At 37.5% G+C, this 16,016-nt stretch overlaps 3 non-coding genes across 3 annotated transcripts; all 3 read left to right on the top strand.

The window, feature by feature from the left end:
- Positions 1–8,450: 8,450 nt before the first annotated feature.
- On the top strand, positions 8,451–10,444 carry LOC116802885. The gene has a single exon (XR_004363229.1). It is a non-coding gene; the product is annotated as a small subunit ribosomal RNA (ribosomal RNA).
- A 686-nt stretch (positions 10,445–11,130) lies between these two features.
- LOC116802883 lies at positions 11,131–11,309 on the top strand. The gene has a single exon (XR_004363227.1). It is a non-coding gene; the product is annotated as a 5.8S ribosomal RNA (ribosomal RNA).
- A 393-nt stretch (positions 11,310–11,702) lies between these two features.
- Positions 11,703–15,657, top strand: LOC116802887. The gene has a single exon (XR_004363231.1). It is a non-coding gene; the product is annotated as a large subunit ribosomal RNA (ribosomal RNA).
- The last annotated feature ends 359 nt before the right edge of the window (positions 15,658–16,016 follow it).

Genomic DNA, 16,016 nt, shown 5'->3' with positions numbered 1-16,016 from the left:
GCCAGATAAGGACAAATGTGAGCCCTCCTCATATAGAGGAATATGCTTGCTACCAGTCTTTGGTAAGGTGCTCGAGGCCATCATGGTGAATCGTGTGAGAGAAGTTCTTCCGGAAGGCTGCAGATGGCAATTTGGATTTCGCCAAGGACGATGTGTGGAGGATGCTTGGAGGCACGTGAAGAGCAGTGTTTGTGCCAGCCCGGCGCAATACGTGCTCGGCACATTCGTGGACTTCAAAGGAGCATTCGACAACGTCGAATGGAGTGCTGCACTCCGCCGACTAGCCGACTTGGGATGCCGGGAGATGGGCTTGTGGCAGAGCTTTTTCTCCGGCCGAAGAGCAGTGATCCGAAGCAGTTCCGGTACTGTGGATGTACCGGTAACTAGAGGCTGCCCGCAGGGGTCAATCAGTGGCCCATTTATCTGGGACATACTGATGGATGTACTGCTTCAGCGTCTCCAGCCGTATTGCCAGCTGAGTGCATACGCGGATGACTTGCTGCTTCTCGTCGAGGGAAATTCCCGAGCTGAGCTAGAGGAAAAAGGTGCAGAGCTGATGTCCATCGTAGAAGCGTGGGGAGCGGAAGTTGGCGTTACCGTCTCGACCAGCAAGACGGTAATAATGCTGCTGAAAGGTGCCTTGAGACGTGCGCCTACGGTGAGGTTTGCTGGAGCGAACCTTCCGTATGTGCGTAGCTGTCGGTACCTTGGCATCACGGTCAGTGAAGGAATGAAATTCCTCACGCACATAGCTTCGCTTCGCCAGCGGATGACCGGAGTCGTTGGAGCATTGGCGCGTGTGCTTCGAGCCGACTGGGGCTTCAGTCCTCGAGCCAGGCGGACCATATATGACGGACTCATGGCACCTTGTGTGCTGTTTGGTGCCCCGGTATGGTATGACACCGCCGAACAGGTAGCCGCCCGGAGACGACTAGCCTCCTGCCAGAGGCTAATCCTGCTTGGATGCCTTTCGGTATGCCGAACAGTGTCCACAGTGGCACTGCAGGTACTTGGCGGAGCTCCCCCGCTTGACTTGGCTGCTAAGTTTTTAGCGGTCAAGTACAAGCTGAAGCGTGGATACCCGCTGGAGGAGAACGACTGGCTATACGGCGAGGACACTACGTGTCTAAGCTGGAAGCAGAGGAAGACTCGCCTAGAGGAGTGCTTGCTGCAGAATTGGCAAAACAGATGGGATGACGACAGCGAACCAGGACGGGTGACGCACAAGTTCATCCCATACGTCACTCTCGCCTATCGAGATCCAAGCTTTGGATTCTCGATGAGGACGTCTTTCCTGCTGACAGGTCACGGGTCGTTTAACGCATTTTTGCAAGGGAGAGCCCTCAGCGATACCACTGCTTGCGCTTGTGGTGATCCATATGAGGACTGGATGCACATATTGTGCGCTTGTCCTCTATATGCAGATTTGCGAAACCTCGATGGACTTGGAGTGCAGCGCCTTGGCGAAAACTGGACCTTCAATAGAATCCTGGAAGATCAGCAGAGGATTCAACGGCTGGCAGCGTTTGCGGACGAGGTGTTCCGTAGGAGGAGGGGTATTTAGCCCAAAACTTCGCCGTGTGGTTAGCGGGCGAGAATACTTCCACAGCCCGCTATTGCTTGTCGTAAGAGGCGACTAATATAGCGACTGGTTCCTCTAACCATGCTTGTCGGAGCAAAAGGAGGAGGCCCACCGAGCCTCTCTTTCGGTACCACGGGTTGTGCTGCTCCAAGACAGCACATTGAGGTAGGCCCCCTGGTGGGAGTATCGTGGTGGCTGTGGTTGATACCCATATCGCGGGTAGAGCCTTCGTGTTCGACGTTTGAGTTACGGTGCTAGTTGCGCAAAACTCGGGTGCTGTGACCCAGAGATCAGTAGAGATTTTAGGTAGATCTCGCTCCTCAGCAAGGGGGAGTGCTTGCCCGGCAAGCAAGTACTCGAATTGCTACCGGGGTGGTCGCTATGTACATAGCTATAGCTTCCAGTCCGGGACGTTTGTCTGGCGTATCCAGACTCATGCACCATGTTGATACATGCACCACTTGTGGGTGTTCAGGGTGTCGTGGTTGTAATCCCTTCAGTGTGGAACACGCCACGTAAAACAAGTTCGGAGAGGTCCGAAAGTCACTGTCCCTATCTACTATCTAGCGAAACCACAGCCAAGGGAACGGGCTTGGAATAATTAGCGGGGAAAGAAGACCCTTTTGAGCTTGACTCTAATCTGGCAGTGTAAGGAGACATAAGAGGTGTAGAATAAGTGGGAGATATTAGACCTCGGTTTGGTATCGTCAATGAAATACCACTACTCTTATTGTTTCCTTACTTACTTGATTAAATGGAACGTGTATCATTTCCTAGCCATTATACGGATATATTTATTATATCTTATGGTATTGGGTTTTGATGCAAGCTTCTTGATCAAAGTATCACGAGTTTGTTATATAATCGCAAACAAATTCTTTAATAAAACGATGCATTTATGTATTTTTGATTTGAAAATTTGGTATAACTCCAATTACTCAGGTATGATCCAATTCAAGGACATTGCCAGGTAGGGAGTTTGACTGGGGCGGTACATCTCTCAAATAATAACGGAGGTGTCCCAAGGCCAGCTCAGTGCGGACAGAAACCACACATAGAGCAAAAGGGCAAATGCTGACTTGATCTCGGTGTTCAGTACACACAGGGACAGCAAAAGCTCGGCCTATCGATCCTTTTGGTTTAAAGAGTTTTTAACAAGAGGTGTCAGAAAAGTTACCATAGGGATAACTGGCTTGTGGCGGCCAAGCGTTCATAGCGACGTCGCTTTTTGATCCTTCGATGTCGGCTCTTCCTATCATTGTGAAGCAAAATTCACCAAGCGTTGGATTGTTCACCCATGCAAGGGAACGTGAGCTGGGTTTAGACCGTCGTGAGACAGGTTAGTTTTACCCTACTAATGACAAAACGTTGTTGCGACAGCATTCCTGCGTAGTACGAGAGGAACCGCAGGTACGGACCAATGGCACAATACTTGTTCGAGCGAACAGTGGTATGACGCTACGTCCGTTGGATTATGCCTGAACGCCTCTAAGGTCGTATCCGTGCTGGACTGCAATGATAAATAAGGGGCAATTTGCATTGTATGGCTTCTAAACCATTTAAAGTTTATAATTTATTTTATAAACGACAATGGATGTGATGCCAATGTAATTTGTAACATAGTAAATTAGGAGGATCTTCGATCACCTGATGCCGCGCTAGTTACATATAAAAGCATTATTTAATACAATGACAAAGCCTAGAATCAATTGTAAACGACTTTTGTAACAGGCAAGGTGTTGTAAGTGGTTGAGCAGCTGCCATACTGCGATCCACTGAAGCTTATCCTTTGCTTGATGATTCGATAAATAAATGATTTTTTCCTGTAGCCAAACACCTCGTCATCAATTTAGTGACGCATATGATATTGTCCCTATCATATAATTAATATAAAGACTTTAATGGATTGTGTCAAGTTGCCAAACACCTCGTCATCAATTTAGTGACGCATATGATATTGTCCCTATCATATAATTAATATAAAGACTTTAATGAATTGTGTCAAGTTGCCAAACACCTCGTCATCAATTTAGTGACGCATATGATATTGTCCCTATCATATAATTTTTGATATAAAGACTTTAAAGAATTGTATCAAGTTGCCAAACACCTCGTCATCAATTTAGTGACGCATATGATATTGTCCCTATCATATAATTAATATACAGACTTTAATGAATTGTGTCAAGTTGCCAAACACCTCGTCATCAATTTAGTGACGCATATGATATTGTCCTTATCATATAATTTTTGATATAAAGACTTTAAAGAATTGAATCAAGTTGCCAAACACCTCGTCATCAATTTAGTGACGCATATGATATTGTCCCTATCATATAATTAATATAAAGACTTTAATGGATTGTGTCAAGTTGCCAAACACCTCGTCATCAATTTAGTGACGCATATGATATTGTCCCTATCATATAATTAATATAAAGACTTTAATGAATTGTGTCAAGTTGCCAAACACCTCGTCATCAATTTAGTGACGCATATGATATTGTCCTTATCATATAATTTTGATATAAAGACTTTAAAGAATTGTATCAAGTTGCCAAACACCTCGTCATCAATTTAGTGACGCATATGATATTGTCCCTATCATATAATTAATATAAAGACTTTAATGGATTGTGTCAAGTTGCCAAACACCTCGTCATCAATTTAGTGACGCATATGATATTGTCCTTATCATATAATTTTTGATATAAAGACTTTAAAGAATTGTATCAAGTTGCCAAACACCTCGTCATCAATTTAGTGACGCATATGATATTGTCCCTATCATATAATTAATATACAGACTTTAATGAATTGTGTCAAGTTGCCAAACACCTCGTCATCAATTTAGTGACGCATATGATATTGTCCCTATCATATAATTTTTGATATATAGACTTTAAAGAATTGTATCAAGTTGCCAAACACCTCGTCATCAATTTAGTGACGCATATGATATTGTCCCTATCATATAATTAATATAAAGACTTTAATGGATTGTGTCAAGTTGCCAAACACCTCGTCATCAATTTAGTGACGCATATGATATTGTCCTTATTATATAATTTTTGATATAAAGACTTTAAAGAATTGTATCAAGTTGCCAAACACCTCGTCATCAATTTAGTGACGCATATGATATTGTCCCTATCATATAATTAATATACAGACTCTAATGAATTGTGTCAAGTTGCCAAACACCTCGTCATCAATTTAGTGACGCATATGATATTGTCCCTATCATATAATTTTTGATATAAAGACTTTAAAGAATTGTATCAAGTTGCCAAACACCTCGTCATCAATTTAGTGACGCATATGATATTGTCCCTTTCATATAATTAATATAAAGACTTTAATGGATTGTGTCAAGTTGCCAAACACCTCGTCATCAACTACTATATTATGGTTGCGCCGACCTCTCATATTGTATTCTCTTATGTGTTCATAGGATTTTGACAATTATACGAGTAAATTAAATAATATACATATGAAAATGATTAATTATTATATGTATAAGGGAAAAAATGATGAAATATTCCCATATTATCTTAGTATTATAGAGGAAAGACCGTTGCCGACCTCTGATATTGTTCAAACTTATGTATTTATATGATTTTGGCAATTATATGAGTAAATTAAAAAATATACATATGAAAATGGTTAATTATTATATGTATATGGGAAAAAATGCTAAGATATTCCCATATTCTCTTAGTATTATAGAGAAAAGCCATTTAAGTGAGAGGGTATAGTAGTGTAAACGACCGGAATTACGACAGAGGGTTCAAAAACTACTATAGGTAGGCAGTGGTTGCCGACCTCTCATATTGTTCAAAACTTATGTATTCATATGATTTTGGCAATTGTATGAGTAAATTAAATAATATACATATGAAAATGATTAATTATTATATGTATAAGGGAAAAAATGCTGAAATATTCCCACATTCTCTTAGTATTATAGAGAAAATCCATTATAGTGAGAGGGTATAGTAGTGTAAACGACCGGAATTACGACAGAGGGTTCAAAAACTACTATAGGTAGGCAGTGGTTGCCGACCTCTCATATTGTTCAAAACTTATGTATTCATATGAATTTGGCAATTATATGAGTAAATTAAATAATATACATATGAAAATGATTAATTATTATATGTATAAGGGAAAAAATGCTGAAATATTCCCACATTCTCTTAGTATTATAGAGAAAATCCATTATAGTGAGAGGGTATAGTAGTGTAAACGACCGGAATTACGACAGAGGGTTCAAAAACTACTATAGGTAGGCAGTGGTTGCCGACCTCTCATATTGTTCAAAACTTATGTATTCATATGATTTGGCAATTATATGATTAAATTAAATAATATACATATGAAAATGGTTAATTATTATATGTATATGGGAAAAAATGCAGAGATATTCCCATATTCTCTTAGTATTATAGAGAAAAGCCATTTAAGTGAGAGGGTATAGTAGTGTAAACGACCGGAATTACGACAGAGGGTTCAAAAACTACTATAGGTAGGCAGTGGTTGCCGACCTCTCATATTGTTCAAAACTTATGTATTCATATGATTTTGGCAATTGTATGAGTAAATTAAATAATATACATACGAAAATGATTAATTATTATATGTATATGGGAAAAAATGCAGAGATATTCCCATATTCTCTTAGTATTATAGAGAAAAGCCATTTAAGTGAGAGGGTATAGTAGTGTAAACCACCGGAATTACGACAGAGGGTTCAAAAACTACTATAGGTAGGCAGTGGTTGCCGACCTCTCATATTGTTCAAAACTTATGTATTCATATGATTTTGGCAATTGTATGAGTAAATTAAATAATATACATATGAAAATGATTAATTATTATATGTATAAGGGAAAAAATGCTGAAATATTCCCACATTCTCTTAGTATTATAGAGAAAATCCATTATAGTGAGAGGGTATAGTAGTGTAAACGACCGGAATTACGACAGAGGGTTCAAAAACTACTATAGGTAGGCAGTGGTTGCCGACCTCTCATATTGTTCAAAACTTATGTATTCATATGATTTTGGCAATTATATGATTAAATTAAATAATATACATATGAAAATGGTTAATTATTATATGTATATGGGAAAAAATGCTGAGATATTCCCATATTCTCTTAGTATTATAGAGAAAAGCCATTTAAGTGAGAGGGTATAGTAGTGTAAACGACCGGAATTACGACAGAGGGTTCAAAAACTACTATAGGTAGGCAGTGGTTGCCGACCTCTCATATTGTTCAAAACTTATGTATTCATATGATTTTGGCAATTGTATGAGTAAATTAAATAATATACATATGAAAATGATTAATTATTATATGTATAAGGGAAAAAATGCTGAAATATTCCCACATTCTCTTAGTATTATAGAGAAAATCCATTATAGTGAGAGGGTATAGTAGTGTAAACGACCGGAATTACGACAGAGGGTTCAAAAACTACTATAGGTAGGCAGTGGTTGCCGACCTCTCATATTGTTCAAAACTTATGTATTCATATGATTTTGGCAATTATATGATTAAATTAAATAATATACATATGAAAATGGTTAATTATTATATGTATATGGGAAAAAATGCTGAGATATTCCCATATTCTCTTAGTATTATAGAGAAAAGCCATTATAGTGAGAGGGTATAGTAGTGTAAACGACCGGAATTACGACAGAGGGTTCAAAAACTACTATAGGTAGGCAGTGGTTGCCGACCTCTCATATTGTTCAAAACTTATGTATTCATATGAATTTGGCAATTATATGAGTAAATTAAATAATAAACATATAAAAATTAATATTTATTATATGTATAAAAAAAAAAATAATCATATTATATATGAATAATGGAAAAAAAATGAAATGTTCCTATAATCTCTTAATATATAAGAGAATAGACCGTATGTTGGGTGGCAAACGGAATTGAAAATACCCGCTTTGAGGACAGCGGGTTCAAAAACTACTATAGGTAGGCAGTGGTTGCCGACCTCCCGCATTATTCGAAATATTTATTTCGGATTATGTTTATATTGGTTACATAAAATAAAGTATATTATTATCCGTACAAATTTGTTTCTCAGTTCTATAGAACACGGGACTTGGCTCCGCGGATAATAGGAATATACGCTTTTTAGATAATATCGTTGAAACAAAAGTCAAGTTTCTATTATATATAGAATAACAAATCGTTTCCATATATTATCGTTAATTTTTGGAGGCAGGCAAATATTAATTTATTACCTGCCGTATAGTTGGATTATTATATCGTTACGGTATAATACAAATATGGATTCTTATGAAAGAAATATAAAATTATATATTAAATGTGGAAATATTATCATATGCGCTTGGTTTTATGTTATATATTACCAGAGAGATATATGAAAAGAGATAAATTTTAAATTTATCTTCAAAATGCAAATGATTTAACTTAATATTTATATTGGTTAAACAAAAATTGTACATGTGTGGATACAATAATTATGTATGTTGGAAATAAAATGATATTTTATAATGAAATATGTATATATAAAAAGATAAAATTATAGAAACATATATATTACAATAATTATATGAAATTCTTGTTATATTGGTAAAACAAGTATAAATTAAAAATGAAAATATGGATTACGAATGCTATATAAAAATGGCCGTAATCGAATAGATTTTTTACTTATATTTATATATTTAAAATTTTACCCAAAGGCGAAATATTGAATTTTATTCAATATAATAAAAATCATGGAATTATATAAAGTGAAAAATCTATATATCTATTATATTGCTTATTTCGATTCAAAAAATATGAATGGAATATGAAGGAAAAACATTATTCTGGTTGATCCTGCCAGTAGTTATATGCTTGTCTCAAAGATTAAGCCATGCATGTCTAAGTACACACGAATTAAAAGTGAAACCGCAAAAGGCTCATTATATCAGTTATGGTTCCTTAGATCGTTAACAGTTACTTGGATAACTGTGGTAATTCTAGAGCTAATACATGCAATTAAAACATGAACCTTATGGGACATGTGCTTTTATTAGGCTAAAACCAAGCGATCGCAAGATCGTTATATTGGTTGAACTCTAGATAACATGCAGATCGTATGGTCTTGTACCGACGACAGATCTTTCAAATGTCTGCCCTATCAACTTTTGATGGTAGTATCTAGGACTACCATGGTTGCAACGGGTAACGGGGAATCAGGGTTCGATTCCGGAGAGGGAGCCTGAGAAACGGCTACCACATCTAAGGAAGGCAGCAGGCGCGTAAATTACCCACTCCCAGCTCGGGGAGGTAGTGACGAAAAATAACAATACAGGACTCATATCCGAGGCCCTGTAATTGGAATGAGTACACTTTAAATCCTTTAACAAGGACCAATTGGAGGGCAAGTCTGGTGCCAGCAGCCGCGGTAATTCCAGCTCCAATAGCGTATATTAAAGTTGTTGCGGTTAAAACGTTCGTAGTTGAACTTGTGCTTCATACGGGTAGTACAACTTACAATTGTGGTTAGTACTATACCTTTATGTATGTAAGCGTATTACCGGTGGAGTTCTTATATGTGATTAAATACTTGTATTTTTTCATATGTTCCTCCTATTTAAAAACCTGCACTAGTGCTCTTAAACGAGTGTTATTGTGGGCCGGTACTATTACTTTGAACAAATTAGAGTGCTTAAAGCAGGCTTCAAATGCCTGAATATTCTGTGCATGGGATAATGAAATAAGACCTCTGTTCTGCTTTCATTGGTTTTCAGATCAAGAGGTAATGATTAATAGAAGCAGTTTGGGGGCATTAGTATTACGACGCGAGAGGTGAAATTCTTGGACCGTCGTAAGACTAACTTAAGCGAAAGCATTTGCCAAAGATGTTTTCATTAATCAAGAACGAAAGTTAGAGGTTCGAAGGCGATCAGATACCGCCCTAGTTCTAACCATAAACGATGCCAGCTAGCAATTGGGTGTAGCTACTTTTATGGCTCTCTCAGTCGCTTCCGGGAAACCAAAGCTTTTGGGCTCCGGGGGAAGTATGGTTGCAAAGCTGAAACTTAAAGGAATTGACGGAAGGGCACCACCAGGAGTGGAGCCTGCGGCTTAATTTGACTCAACACGGGAAAACTTACCAGGTCCGAACATAAGTGTGTAAGACAGATTGATAGCTCTTTCTCGAATCTATGGGTGGTGGTGCATGGCCGTTCTTAGTTCGTGGAGTGATTTGTCTGGTTAATTCCGATAACGAACGAGACTCAAATATATTAAATAGATATCTTCAGGATTATGGTGCTGAAGCTTATGTAGCCTTCATTCATGGTGGCAGTAAAATGTTTATTGTGTTTGAATGTGTTTATGTAAGTGGAGCCGTACCTGTTGGTTTGTCCCATTATAAGGACACTAGCTTCTTAAATGGACAAATTGCGTCTAGCAATAATGAGATTGAGCAATAACAGGTCTGTGATGCCCTTAGATGTCCTGGGCTGCACGCGCGCTACAATGAAAGTATCAACGTGTATTTCCTAGACCGAGAGGTCCGGGTAAACCGCTGAACCACTTTCATGCTTGGGATTGTGAACTGAAACTGTTCACATGAACTTGGAATTCCCAGTAAGTGTGAGTCATTAACTCGCATTGATTACGTCCCTGCCCTTTGTACACACCGCCCGTCGCTACTACCGATTGAATTATTTAGTGAGGTCTCCGGACGTGATCACTGTGACGCCTTGCGTGTTACGGTTGTTTCGCAAAAGTTGACCGAACTTGATTATTTAGAGGAAGTAAAAGTCGTAACAAGGTTTCCGTAGGTGAACCTGCGGAAGGATCATTATTGTATAATATCCTTATCGTTAATAAATATTTGTTATAATACAAATAAATACAATTTACCAAAATAAAAATATTACAAAATGATTCCACGGAATCAAAAGTTAAAGTCAAAATAAAATGAAGATGGCTTTTATTTTATATGTGGGGCTTGGCAACCTCATAAAAAGACTTTAACATTATTAATGTTGCTGTGCGTATTTGTGGCAGTACTTACTACAACAACGGCGTTTCCTATAAAACAAATTCTCGAAAATGGAAATCGAAGAAACTAAACTAAATTCGAAAGTAGAAGTCGAATTAAAATAAAAATAATTTTGAATGTGTGGTAATCAAAATAAGTGTGTGTGTATATGGACCATAATATACACGCGTTGCGAATATGTATTGTTCATCTATGTTATGAGCATACGTTGGCTAATGCAACAACCTAAAATATACAATGTTTGTACCTGTCATCCATCAGGTTAATGTTTTATATAAATTTTGCAGTATGTGTCACCCAAAATAGCAAACCATAACCAGATTATTATGATACATAATGCTTATATGAAACTAAGACATTTCGCAACATTTATTTTAGGTATAAAAATAAATTTATTGAAGGAATTGATATATGCCAGTAAAATGGTGTATTTTTAATTTCTTTCAATAAAAACAATATTGACATTATATAAAATTGAATTATAAAACTCTAAGCGGTGGATCACTCGGCTCATGGGTCGATGAAGAACGCAGCAAACTGTGCGTCATCGTGTGAACTGCAGGACACATGAACATCGACATTTTGAACGCATATCGCAGTCCATGCTGTTATGTACTTTAATTAATTTTATAGTGCTGCTTGGACTACATATGGTTGAGGGTTGTAAGACTATGCTAATTAAGTTGTTTATAAATTTTTTATAAGCATATGGTATATTATTGGATTAAATAATGATTTTATTCATAATATTAAAAAGAAATGAAAAACATTATCTCACATTTGAATGTGAAAAACGAAGAGAAATATTTTCTTTTTCAATCAAATAATACTGAGAAATGTCTAGCATAAAAAATTGAAATATTTTTCATCTAGAATTGTCTCTTATTAATGATTCGGAAAAAGAAAAATCTTGGTTTTGTTATTATTCTTCGTTGGTTCGTTAAATGGATAAAAATGACTTTGCTTACAAGAACTATTGGAACTATTTATAACGAATTTAATTGATTGTTTTATCATTTATATATAAAGAATTTATGGCAAAATATAGTTATATATACAACCTCAACTCATATGGGACTACCCCCTGAATTTAAGCATATTAATTAGGGGAGGAAAAGAAACTAACAAGGATTTTCTTAGTAGCGGCGAGCGAAAAGAAAACAGTTCAGCACTAAGTCACTTTGTCTATATGGCAAATGTGAGATGCAGTGTATGGAGCGTCAATATTCTAGTATGAGAAATTAATGATTTAAGTCCTTCTTAAATGAGGCCATTTACCCATAGAGGGTGCCAGGCCCGTATAACGTTAATGATTGCTAGATGATGTTTCCAAAGAGTCGTGTTGCTTGATAGTGCAGCACTAAGTGGGTGGTAAACTCCATCTAAAACTAAATATAACCATGAGACCGATAGTAAACAAGTACCGTGAGGGAAAGTTGAAAAGAACTCTGAATAGAGAGTTAAACAGTACGTGAAACTGCTTAGAGGTTAAGCCCGATGAACCTGAATATCCGTTATGGAAAATTCATCATTAAAATTGTAATATTTAAATAATATTATTAAGAATAATGTGCATTTTTTCCATATAAGGACATTGTAATCTATTAGCATATCCCAAATTTATCATAAAATATAACTTATAGTTTATTCCAATTAAATTGCTTGCATTTTAACACAGAATAAATGTTATTAATTTGATAAAGTGCTGATAGATTTATATTATTACAGAGCGTTAATTTTTCGGAATTATATAATGGCATAATTATCATTGATTTTTGTGTTTATTATATGCTCTTGTATGATTAACAATGCGAAAGATTCAGGATACCTTCGGGACCCGTCTTGAAACACGGACCAAGGAGTCTAACATATGTGCAAGTTATTGGGATGTAAACCTAATAGCGTAATTAACTTGACTAATAATGGGATTAGTTTTTTAGCTATTTATAGCTAATTAACACAATCCCGGGGCGTTCTATATAGTTATGTATAATGTATATTTATATTATTTATGCCTCTAACTGGAACGTACCTTGAGCATATATGCTGTGACCCGAAAGATGGTGAACTATACTTGATCAGGTTGAAGTCAGGGGAAACCCTGATGGAAGACCGAAACAGTTCTGACGTGCAAATCGATTGTCAGAATTGAGTATAGGGGCGAAAGACCAATCGAACCATCTAGTAGCTGGTTCCTTCCGAAGTTTCCCTCAGGATAGCTGGTGCATTTTAATATTATATAAAATAATCTTATCTGGTAAAGCGAATGATTAGAGGCCTTAGGGTCGAAACGATCTTAACCTATTCTCAAACTTTAAATGGGTAAGAACCTTAACTTTCTTGATATGAAGTTCAAGGTTATGATATAATGTGCCCAGTGGGCCACTTTTGGTAAGCAGAACTGGCGCTGTGGGATGAACCAAACGTAATGTTACGGTGCCCAAATTAACAACTCATGCAGATACCATGAAAGGCGTTGGTTGCTTAAAACAGCAGGACGGTGATCATGGAAGTCGAAATCCGCTAAGGAGTGTGTAACAACTCACCTGCCGAAGCAACTAGCCCTTAAAATGGATGGCGCTTAAGTTGTATACCTATACATTACCGCTAAAGTAGATGATTTATATTACTTGTGATATAAATTTTGAAACTTTAGTGAGTAGGAAGGTACAATGGTATGCGTAGAAGTGTTTGGCGTAAGCCTGCATGGAGCTGCCATTGGTACAGATCTTGGTGGTAGTAGCAAATAATCGAATGAGACCTTGGAGGACTGAAGTGGAGAAGGGTTTCGTGTGAACAGTGGTTGATCACGAGTTAGTCGGTCCTAAGTTCAAGGCGAAAGCCGAAAATTTTCAAGTAAAACAAAAATGCCTAACTATATAAACAAAGCGAATATAATACACTTGAATAATTTTGAACGAAAGGGAATACGGTTCCAATTCCGTAACCTGTTGAGTATCCGTTTGTTATTAAATATGGGCCTCGTGCTCATCCTGGCAACAGGAACGACCATAAAGAAGCCGTCGAGAGATATCGGAAGAGTTTTCTTTTCTGTTTTATAGCCGTACTACCATGGAAGTCTTTCGCAGAGAGATATGGTAGATGGGCTAGAAGAGCATGACATATACTGTTGTGTCGATATTTTCTCCTCGGACCTTGAAAATTTATGGTGGGGACACGCAAACTTCTCAACAGGCCGTACCAATATCCGCAGCTGGTCTCCAAGGTGAAGAGTCTCTAGTCGATAGAATAATGTAGGTAAGGGAAGTCGGCAAATTAGATCCGTAACTTCGGGATAAGGATTGGCTCTGAAGATTGAGATAGTCGGGCTTGATTGGGAAACAATAACATGGTTTATGTGCTCGTTCTGGGTAAATAGAGTTTCTAGCATTTATGTTAGTTACTTGTTCCCCGGATAGTTTAGTTACGTAGCCAATTGTGGAACTTTCTTGCTAAAATTTTTAAGAATACTATTTGGGTTAAACCAATTAGTTCTTATCAATTATAACGATTATCAATAACAATCAATTCAGAACTGGCACGGACTTGGGGAATCCGACTGTCTAATTAAAACAAAGCATTGTGATGGCCCTAGCGGGTGTTGACACAATGTGATTTCTGCCCAGTGCTCTGAATGTCAAAGTGAAGAAATTCAAAGTAAGCGCGGGTCAACGCGGAGTAACTATGACTCTCTTAAGTAGCCAAATGCCTCGTCATCTAATTAGTGACGCGCATGAATGGATTAACGAGATTCCTACTGTCCCTATCTACTATCTAGCGAAACCACAGCCAAGGGAAACGGGCTTGGAATAATTAGCGGGAAAGAAGACCCTTTGAGCTTGACTCTAATCTGGCAGTGTAAGGAGACATAAGAGGTGTAGAATAAGTGGGAGATATTAGACCTCGGTTTGGTATCGTCAATGAAATACCACTACTCTTATTGTTCCTTACTTACTTGATTAAATGGAACGTGTATCATTTCCTAGCCATTATACGGATATATTTATTATATCTTATGGTATTGGGTTTTGATGCAAGCTTCTTGATCAAAGTATCACGAGTTTGTTATATAATCGCAAACAAATTCTTAATAAAACGATGCATTTATGTATTTTTGATTTGAAAATTTGGTATAACTCCAATTACTCAGGTATGATCCAATTCAAGGACATTGCCAGGTAGGGATTTGACTGGGGCGGTACATCTCTCAAATAATAACGGAGGTGTCCAAGGCCAGCTCAGTGCGGACAGAAACCACACATAGAGCAAAAGGGCAAATGCTGACTTGATCTCGGTGTTCAGTACACACAGGGACAGCAAAAGCTCGGCCTATCGATCCTTTTGGTTTAAAGAGGTTTTTAACAAGAGGTGTCAGAAAGTTACCATAGGGATAACTGGCTTGTGGCGGCCAAGCGTTCATAGCGACGGTCGCTTTTTGATCCTTCGATGTCGGCTCTTCCTATCATGTGAAGCAAAATTCACCAAGCGTTGGATTGTTCACCCATGCAAGGAACGTGAGCTGGGTTTAGACCGTCGTGAGACAGGTTAGTTTTACCCCTACTAATGACAAAACGTTGTTGCGACAGCATTCCTGCGTAGTACGAGAGGAACCGCAGGTACGGACCAATGGCACAATACTTGTTCGAGCGAACAGTGGTATGACGCTACGTCCGTTGGATTATGCCTGAACGCCTCTAAGGTCGTATCCGTGCTGGACTGCAATGATAAATAAGGGGCAATTTGCATTGTATGGCTTCTAAACCATTTAAAGTTTATAATTTATTTTATAAACGACAATGGATGTGATGCCAATGTAATTTGTAACATAGTAAATTAGAGGATCTTCGATCACCTGATGCCGCGCTAGTTACATATAAAGCATTATATTAATAAATGACAAAGCCTAGAATCAATTGTTAAACGACTTTTTGTAACAGGCAAGGTGTTGTAAGTGGTTGAGCAGTCTGCCATACTGCGATGCACTGAAGCTTATCCTTTGCTTGATGATTCGATAAATAATGATTTTTTCCTGTAGCCAAACACCTCGTCATCAATTTAGTGACGCATATGATATTGTCCCTATCATATAATAATTATGAAAACTTTAATGATTGTGTAAGTTGCCAAACACCTCGTGCAATTTAGTGACGCATATGATATTGTCCCTATCATAATAATTATATAAAGACTTTATGATTGTGTCAAGTTTGCCAAACACCTACGTCATCAATTTTAGTGACGCATATGATATTGTCCTATCATATAATTTTTTGAATATAAAGACTTTTAAAGATTGTATCAAGTTGCCAACACCTCGTCATCAATTTAGTGACGCATATGATATTGTCCTATCATATAATTAATATACAGA

This window comes from Drosophila sechellia, unplaced genomic scaffold, assembly GCF_004382195.2.
Source record: "Drosophila sechellia strain sech25 unplaced genomic scaffold, ASM438219v1 U_240, whole genome shotgun sequence".
Classification (NCBI taxonomy): Eukaryota; Metazoa; Arthropoda; class Insecta; order Diptera; family Drosophilidae; genus Drosophila; species Drosophila sechellia.
Note: the sequence above shows the minus strand (reverse complement) of the source record. Positions and strands in the feature narration are given on the sequence as shown.